The following is a 9,785-nucleotide window of genomic DNA, read 5'->3' as shown; positions in this document are numbered from 1 at the left end:
CATGACATGTCAATATTGAGAGTTCAGCTGAGAACATAGCAATGAGAAACACTAGGCAGGCTCCGTCATTAGTGGGTAATGCAACTAGGAGCTTAAATACTCATTAGGCTCTATACTAGTGAACAATTCATCTGGGAGCTTTAGTTTCAATATAATGTGAAGAGAGACATAGGCACTCATCAAATTCTTATATATTCTCCAAATTCCTCGCGAAATATAGATTTATAAAGGTCTACTACTTCTGGTGGCGGGGTATGCACTAGATGGTGACAGACGAAAAATAAAATTGAAAAGACGAAGCAGGTAGATATTACCAGGGAAATCCACATCGACCTTCAGCAGCGGGATCATGCGGCCAGTGGCTTTCGTAGTAGCGTGTTGCTAGCTCAACTATGGGGTATGGGTGCGGTGCACTCAGTCATCCATTCCCGTTCATGGAGCAAGAAGGAATCCTTCGTCTGTTCAAACTCTAGAAACTCCGTTCGTATGAAAAGGGGTATCGACCCTCTTCTGTCTTTGTTGCTCGTTTGGCTCCGTGATTTCGTCTGCAGCGGCCGGCTCCTCTTCATCGTTATCAGCAGCTCGATCATAAGAGTGCCAATCGTCAGCGACAAGGTAAGTTCATCTTGTCTTCGTATCTTAACTGTGAGCGTAATATCCATGGGTGGTTGATCAAACTTGGATATTTATCTCGGTTTGAATGACTTTCTTTGTTAGCGGCGATAGAGCGAGCATCAACGGAAACAAAACAATCTCCCATAGTTATAATCAGCAGCAAGGCGATCCAAGAGAACTCAAGGTAGGTGCTCTTTTCTATTTTGCGCATGTAGCCATCCAACAGTACCACCGATATTCTCCAGAATGTGTAATAAGGTTCTGACTCCAGAAGAATGAGTATCTAACCTCTCAAGTGGGTTTCGAAATTTACCAAACTTCATTGCGCTGAATTGCAAGAGGCCTTGACTTTAAGTTGCTTAGCGTTTGGACTGCTGAGTTGCAATTGAAATGTTCTTTAAACTCTAGAGCATTGACTGGCACGAAATTGTATTTATTCTGACTCTTTAGATCATAGACATATTCTTTCCTTTCTGATTGCATTGATGACATGCTTGGAAAGCTTGTATAGGCAAGATCTTCCGGAGCCGTTGAGTGAAGTAGATGAGCTGAGAGGCGTCCCGTTGCCAACGTGCTGCTATCAAGTCTTCAAGGAATTCGTTCCAAGCGACATCCTTTGAATCATCTTCTGAATCTTGGATTGTTGTGTGGAATGGGATGCAATGAGCAGTCCCCAGTTACACTTATGTCTGGTCACTAGAGCTATATTTTTTTAGTCGTCTTGGGAGTACAATGCGGTCTTGTAAGGAGGTGTAGACGTGTACTAGATCCGATGGTGTGGCCGAATACGTGAAAATATCTCTGCGGCGTACTTTGGAGTCTTTGATGCAGTGTACGGCTTCATGTTGAGAACTTCATGCGGATCGTAAAGCTTTGACAGTGATGATGCTATATCAGAAATAACCTGGTTGAGGGACGTGAAGCCATCCTGTGTTGACAGTCCCCAGGTGTAATTATCCTGAGCCTATTTTCTCTTGAAAGACGTACTTCTATTGAATTTGCTGGTAAGGTGGTTGACGAATTGATGAAGGCGGCAATCTTTTGAATTCATCACTTGTTGATCAGAGTCGTGTTTGATAGATCTGTATTGTATCCAAACTTTTGGCATATCATGCACCCCTTCCATAAGAAATTGGAAATCTAGAAACACTGATTCTGACTTTGTCGATGATGTGGTAGACATGATGCAGTTGGTCTGTGTGGCTTGCTGAGGTGTTGAAGCGGCTTGGGCCTCTGAAGAGAGCGCTGATGCGGCTTCGGGAGAGAGCGTTGAAGCAGCTTCTTCTAGAGAGAGCGTTGAAGCGGCTTCAGGAGAGAGCGTGCATTGAAGCGGCTTCTGGAGAGAGCATTGAAGCGGCTTCAGGAGAGAGAGTGTTGAAGCGGCTTCTTCTAGAGAGAGCGTTGAAGAGGCTTCAGGAGAGAGAGCGTTGAAGCGGCTTCTTCTGAAGAGAGCGTTGAAGCGGCTTCAGGAGAGAGAGTGTTGAAGCGGCTTCAGGAGAGAGCGTGCGTTGAAGCAGCTTCTAGAGAGAACTCCAGTGAGGGCGCCCTTAACCCTTGATTTCGAAAAATGAGTTCTTCCTATTCTCCTGAGGCGATACGATATGGCAGATGGAAGACGACACACAAATAATGTTGGCCGACAAGTCATTTTTCTCCTCATAGGAAAGAATACCATTTCTATTGTAACATCTCAACGCATGCAACACTCTCTCCGGTGATTCGAAATAGGAGAGATAACAATAATGATTAAGGATTCGACCAACCTTCAGTTTGCTCTTACCATGCAAATTACATGCTTCTTGATTGACCGTCTCTCTTATGTTGAAGAAGTCCTTGACTGACGGTGAATGAATTTCATGCTGAACCTTAGTCCCCAGTTTACGTGGTTCTATCTTGTATGGTCGATGGTTGACCATGATGAGGGTATCACCCCCTTGCATCCATGTTGATGACTATGTACAAAACAATTTGGTTGGAGCTTGGATGGCTACAATCAAGATCCTTGACAGGGACGAGTTATGACTACATGCACAAGCCTTGGCAGTGACGAGTGGTGGTTATGGCCATGGATCTTGAAAGCATAGAGCGGCATCTACGAGAACGAAACTTGGTCGGCCACGACCATGAACATGGACGGGCTTTGATAAATCACGTATGTGAGTTTATTCTGCCTTCTTTGTTTTTGGTAAGGCAGCTCCTCCCTGATTCCCTGCGTGCGGAAACTCGCTTATTGTTGCTTGCATGGATGCTCCATCATGGTCTGTAGGTTTCGTGGACGGAGTCTCCAGAAACTATGAAACTCCTAACCGGAAGAGGATCTCTATGCACTCCTTCAGCGCTTAGTTGGAGTTCTCCTGCATCCACCTTCTCTTTGAAAATGCGCTTCAGTTTGTTGCAATCGCTGGTGAGGTGATGGACGAACCTATGGTAACGGCAATATTTTGGATTTGTCATTTCTTCTTCGGTTGGAGGACGTATGGTAGGAGGTATCTTGATGACGCCATCTTGAATCCACGCTTCTAGGATTTCGATTACCTCTTCAATTGTACACGGGAAAATTAGAGCAGCCTCTCCAGTTTCTTGTTGTTGTGCAGGCGTCTTAGTCGCAGCTTTCCGGGTTTGAGTTGTCTGCTGCGTTAATGCCGCACGTTTGGGTTGTTGATAGTCGTTCCCCAGATGCATTCTCTTTCCTCCCTCACTAGCGATTGTCTGGAGGTTGGATATTTTATTGGAAGGACGCTTGCTTTCCTGAACATCTTTACGAGTTTATTCATTCTGGGACGGTTCAGATCGACTGAGTAAAGCAGCAACGGATCTCTTAGCATCTTCTGATGCAATATGGGAATTGATATTTTCCAGGAAGGATGCACATAATGAAATCACCTTTTCATTGAGAGGACTCTGAGGAGAACGTGATAAATCCCACGAGTCTTCTTTCTAAGTTTGAGGAAACATCTCTCGATCTTCATGAGAAGACACGTTAGGTTGTGGCTGCCTTTCCATTCGATGTGACCACAGGCTTCATCTTCCTCACCAGGAATAGGAATATGAATCTTGGAAGAAGGACTACTACCATCAGTATCGATCCAAAATGAATTTTTGGTGGCATTTCCTTCAGAATGAATGCGCGTTGGTTCCTTTGATAGTTGATCCGTGAGGACTTTCAAAAGCGCAAATACTCCATCCTGCGTCTTGATAATAGTAGCTTGATTCCTGACATTATAATTCAGGATTTTCATCAAATCATGAATAGTTGTTAAATATTGAGACTCGATAGCCTCGATGAGGGTTTTGAATGAAAGAACGGATTCATGAATATCATGTGAAGTATTGTCAGTGCTGGGAGAAGTAAAATTGGGATTGAGGGTTTCTGAACCATTCCTAAGATCAACTATATCGAGAAATTTAGGAAATTGAAAACGGGATAGGGGAAATGATTTTTTACAACCGAGAGATCAATCTCCCACTGTGGTCGCCAGTTATTTTGGGGTAAAAACTGATTTTGCTGTTTTTGGTAAATTTGGATGTGTTGATGAGAAATGAATTCATACCCTAAACAAATGTACTGTACATGAGTATTTTTGAGTTCGAGAGATCAATCTGTAAGACTCTGGCCTAAACCAAGAAATGTTCGTTCCAGATTCAATTCGGTCACAAAGTGAATGAGAAGGGTTGATCTTAGGGAGGGAAGAGAAAAAGGTGTTTGAGATCAGAATGTTGAATTATGAAGGTGTGGTTGTTTTATGACTTGTATCAGAATATGGTTTCTGGCTACTTGTGTTGATAACACTTGTGTCCTGTCGAAATAGGTTGAATTCATATTTATACAAGTCATGTTCGAGCGCCCTTGATCTCGTAGGAAGTGGAGTTGTGTAAAAGGTGGTGATCACCACGTTTACGAGGAAAAATGGTCACACTTTCACCCACTACTTTCATTGTTGTTAACCGTCCATTCTTCCCTGACACGTTCTCGTAATGGGCGCGTTGCACGCCACACGCTGTAAACCGCCACACCAATACCCCAGTGAGCATCCCCAGTTTGTGACATGTTTGATGTCTCGAGTAAATGGGTCAAGTCATGAGACTTGCCGTTAAAAGCAGCACATGGTGCTTTTCGGTCAAAATTATTTGTAGAATCAATATTTACAAAACATCGTTTACAATCGATGTATACAAAGCATCATTGTTTCCAAGCTCGTCTAAGTTAGTCGCAGAACTTAGCGTCTTAAAAGGAGCTTGACCGTTCTCTTTCATGGAGTTGGTAGGAGCTACGCACGCATCCCAAGGAGTGGTCGGTCAGGCCCTATGGGAGAGTGGCGACTGGTAGCCATTCTAAAATCCTATCGGTCGATCCAGTTTAGATCTGGACTACTTTAATCGTCTATCCAAGTTGAGTGGCTGAGATGATTTGCGGCAGTTAATAACTGATGTTGAAGTAGCGTGAATTTTCACTTTTGGGTGATCGCTCGGAGGCCACATGAACAATCTGTGGCCTGGCCGATCGCTCCTCACGGAAGAGGGGTGGCCGGTGATCACAGCGTCACCCTGTTGTCCATCTAGAATCCGATTTAAGTCGTTCGACTAAGCTGGCAAAGATTGACGAACGCGATTGATTTGCGGCAGTTGCATAACACCGTTTGTTCGGTTTAGGGTCTAGAAGCCGTGCGGCCAACCCTCTTTTGGCTAATAGAATCAAAGCGTTGGACGCTGATTTGAACAGGCCGTTCGGGCATGTGAAAAGACGGTCCACTCGTGAGCACACTGACATCTCCTAGGCATCTAAAATTAGATCTAAGCCACTCGATTCGACTGGCGAAGATGGGTGGTCATGATAAATTTGCGACAGTAGTGTGTTGCTGCAAAGCATATTTAGGGTTTTCAAACAGCGCGTTCACCCTACTTTGGGTCGGCGATTTGATGCGCTCTGGTCTTGCTATGAGCAAGTCGATCGACCAAGTGTGGAGTTGGGTCGACGGTGAACACGTTAACACTTCTTTAATCATTCGAAGGAATATCTAAGCCGCCCAACTAGGATATCTAAATTGGACGGTCGTGATGTTTCTGAGACCGTTTTGGCCGGTCTTAGCTCGTTTGAGCTCTCTTCTTCAACAACGCGATCACCCATGTTTGGGGTTAGCATTCGATGACGTTAGAGTGTGCTAGGTGGAGTCTGACCAGTTAGGGTATTAGTGGGCTCGCCTGTGGTTATCCTGGTGATCGCCTAGTTCCGCTAGGAGTAAACTAGGCTTATTGAATTGTGTAGCCAAATCGTGCAGCCTTGATCGTTTTTTAAGACTGAAATGGACAGTCTAGATTTTCCTTAAGGAATTTAAACGCATTCGATCACGCTAACTTTCAATTAAAAGGTGTGTGAACACGCTGATCTCTTTGTTAGAGGGTGATGTAGCCTATGTGAGTGTTTTCATGCAGGTCTCAATATTGACACTTCAGGAGATTTATGCTACTCCTTTGCGAGTGAACATTAATCATCATGTCATGTCAATATTAAGAGCTGAGAACATAGCATAAGAAAACACTAGGCAGGCTCCGTCATTAGTGAGTAATGCAACTAGGAGCTTAAATACTCATTAGGTTCTATACTAGTGAACAATTCATCTAGGAGCTTGAGTTTTAATATAATGTGAAGAGAGACATATGCACTCATAAGATTATGATATATTCTCCAAATTCCTTGCGAAATGTAGGTATATCATTGTCTACTACTTCTGGTGTCGGGTCAGGTAGACAGACTTTTACAGTTTTTTCCCTAAGCTAAAACCCACCATCAACAATTGGCACCATTGTTTTTCTTTTTGATAATTATTTCTGGATTTTAATTGCATCTTCTTCTGTTCGATCAACTTTCTCATTGACAGAAGCATCATCTTGTCCATGTACTTTTTCAGTATCTATTTGCACACCTTAGTTCATTATGACGTCTGCTTGACATGTTTTTTGTCGTTTCTCTCTTTTTCTGCGTGCTTGGTGTGCCAAACATGTTGCCTATAAATTTTAAACATGAAATTGTTTCATCTAAAAAGTTAATGTTTATCTTTGCACTTGCAGAAAATTGGATATTCTTATGATTTAGCACCGTACCGTTGATTGGTCCTTTTTGGCTTTTCTGGCTTTCCAGCTTTTGCTTCAACTCTCTGCTGCGACGTTGTCGTTGGGCTAATTGCCTCCTTTCCTGCCAGTTTGATCAAGTGAGTTATCAGACATCTGAAAGTAAATGTTTGATAAAGTATTTCAAAATACACTGAGTGAAATAATACTTTAGTTCTTTGTATAACGAAATCATAATTCTTGTCTGATACTATTTGTTGAGATTGTCTCTCTTGTATTTCTTTTTTAAGTCTTTCCCGACGTTATTTATCTTTTTTATCTCTTTCTCGACGTGCTTGTTGTGCCTATTCAAACAATTACCACAACAAACTTTATTTAATGGTTTTTTGAATAAGATTACTCTAGATATGAAAATATTGTTAAGCGGAAATTTGCCCTTGATATATGCTCTTTTTACCGCTCTTTTTGAAGTTTGGATTGATTAGGTTCCACATTACCGCATGATCCGTGTATAAAATGTAAAATACAAATTTATTTTTAGTTACTTATATGCTACCCAAAGAATAATAATAGTGTTTTATATTTTGTAACTATTTATAGATCATTGAACCTGCAAATCTGCCTCCCGACGTAATTTTTCTTGCAGATCCTTCTCTCGTAACTTTTCTTATTTTTCTCTTTATCGCCATGCTTTTTGTGCTAAGAATATAACTTGTTTTCTGAATTACCATAACAAATCAATTGGATGACTATTGGATTTGTGTCTAAGGAATTTCTTCCTTTGTCGATTAGAATTTTACCTGTGATGCTTCCTTTTTTGGTCGATGTCTTTGCTGTGGTGGAAGTTTTGATGTTTTGAGTTTTACTTCCGATGATGATAACTTTGAAGGTGGTATAAAACATACATATGAGATGGAATTGTATGGTAACTGAAATAAATTTTAATAAAACAACATGAATTACAGTAATTCAAAGGACACAATTTAACGATTACCTCATATTGATAGAGTCGACAATTCTCGCCCTCCTTTTTTTCTTTTTTATTGATTTCACAAAGATCGTTAGCGAAGAATCTTATACAAAAATCTATAAATGGAGTTGTATTTATAGTTAGCCATGTGGATTAATATTTGGCAAAATCTTTTGTATTAGGAAACCAAGAATCAAGGAAAACCATTTTTAATTAGGAAACGAATAATTAAGGTAAACTGATTTAGTTAATTAGGAAATCCTTTGCCGGGTATTTTTGGTTCGTCGCATGAGGGAAGATAGTTTTGGTGCGGTCACAGTTCATTAAACTATCATTGGTCACGGTAAGGCAAAGGTAGTTTTGGTTGGGCCAGGGCATAATCCTCGACGTCAAAATAATTTAAAAAAGATCATCTCATGAACGGACAAACAGATATATATCTTGCGAACAAACGATCTTAGTCGTACAATACCGAAATCAAAGGCTGAAAATATCAAAAGACAAACACCACGTTTTCTTATAATTTATATATATATATATATATATATATATATATATATATATATATATATATAACTAAACAAAAGATGATGGATCAAGATGTGATTGAATACCATTCTTGCATAGCAGAACCATGAAAACAGAGGACTGGATCAGTGAGAATCCCCTTCTTCTTCACTGATGTTGTCGATAATCGTAACCACATCTTTGTATGGCCAATCATCATCATCATAGTCTTCATCTTCATCCTCAAGCACTGGCCCAAACCAAAAGAAGTGTTCTGGATCATCGTCATCATCATCATCATCATCAAAATCATACTCATCATCCTCTTCACCGTCCTCCACTTCTTCATCGTCAACAACATCATCATCATCATTGACATCAGACTGATCAAAATCAACATCTCCAAAACAAGGAGCAACCTTGCAACCAAAATAAGCAACAATCTCTTTTTCTTCATCAAGAAGAAGAAATCGGAATGAAGTTACTACTAGAGCAGTCCTGATCATTTTGTCTGGTTTGATACTGAAACCTTAAGTTCGGTTTTTGATGTTGAAATCCTAGGTTCAGTTTAGAGAGAGACTTGGAAAAGAAAAAGCGGTGCAGTACTCTCCCTTCCTTGCTCGTGTTTTATACCCTGACACATGTTTTCACTTTAATATTCAACCTCTATCTTAGCCACGTACAAGCATGATAACTTGGCTAGTGAACAAGTATAGCTTTGGGAAATAAATAAATAGTATAATATAAAAAAATGTTATTAATAAAAAGTATAAATCCCCCAATTAGGATTCCTACACAGCCTTGGTTGGTAACCTAGCAACAAGCTGGGATCCAACACCTTTTTGAAGAGCAACATCCATTATATGAAAAATAAAACTGCCTAATCCACTACCAGCATCATTACTAACTAGACAATTTTTCAAACACTTAAAAAAACACAGGGTATCTTTACTCAGCTCCCCTAAAGTAGAAAAATCCAAAACACCCAAACCATACCCATGTGAGACACATTCATCCAAGTATGGGTGGAAAATTAACATCAAGGAATTTATATTGGTGGAGATACTCCCTAGAAACTTAGATTTGGACGAAAAATTCTTGTTAAGATCATGACATCGAAATAAAAATTGGTTTAAAAGTTCGTCCAAGAGTGACATTGGTAAAAATTCCATCAATCCATTTATCTTTGTGGAAATATACTCCCCGAAAACTTAGATTTGGATGAAAAATACTTGCTAAGATAGTGACATGGAAATAAAAACAGGGGTTTAGAAGCTCTTTCAAGAGTGACATCGGTAAAAATTGAAAATTACCATCAGTTAATTTATCTTGGAGGAGATACTCCCCGTGAACTTAGATTTGGACGATAAAATTTTTATAATATCGTGACATCGAAATATAAATTGGTTTACAAGCTCGTCCAAGAGTGACATCGGTAAAAATGGAAAATTACCATTAAGAAATTTGTCTTGGTGGAAATACTCCCCGGAAACTTAGATTTGGACGAAAAATTCTTGCTAAGATAGTGACATCGAAATAAATAAAAATTGGTTTAGAAGCTAGTCCAAGAGTGACATCGGTAAAAATTGAAAATTACCATCAATCAATTTATCTCTGTGGAAATACT

The 9,785-nt window shown here is 40.3% G+C and overlaps 1 long non-coding RNA gene across 1 annotated transcript; it reads right to left on the bottom strand.

The window, feature by feature from the left end:
* Nucleotides 1-6,472: 6,472 nt before the first annotated feature.
* LOC113340500 lies at nt 6,473-7,716 on the bottom strand. Its single transcript, XR_003355523.1, has 3 exons — nt 7,676-7,716; nt 6,715-6,805; nt 6,473-6,618 (listed from the first exon to the last, which is right to left on the bottom strand). It is a non-coding gene; the product is annotated as an uncharacterized LOC113340500 (long non-coding RNA).
* Nucleotides 7,717-9,785: the final 2,069 nt, after the last annotated feature.

Source organism: Papaver somniferum, chromosome 1, assembly GCF_003573695.1.
Source record: "Papaver somniferum cultivar HN1 chromosome 1, ASM357369v1, whole genome shotgun sequence".
NCBI lineage: Eukaryota > Viridiplantae > Streptophyta > Magnoliopsida > Ranunculales > Papaveraceae > Papaver > Papaver somniferum.
The sequence above is the reverse complement of the archived record's forward strand: the minus strand, read 5'-3'. Positions and strand labels throughout refer to the sequence as shown.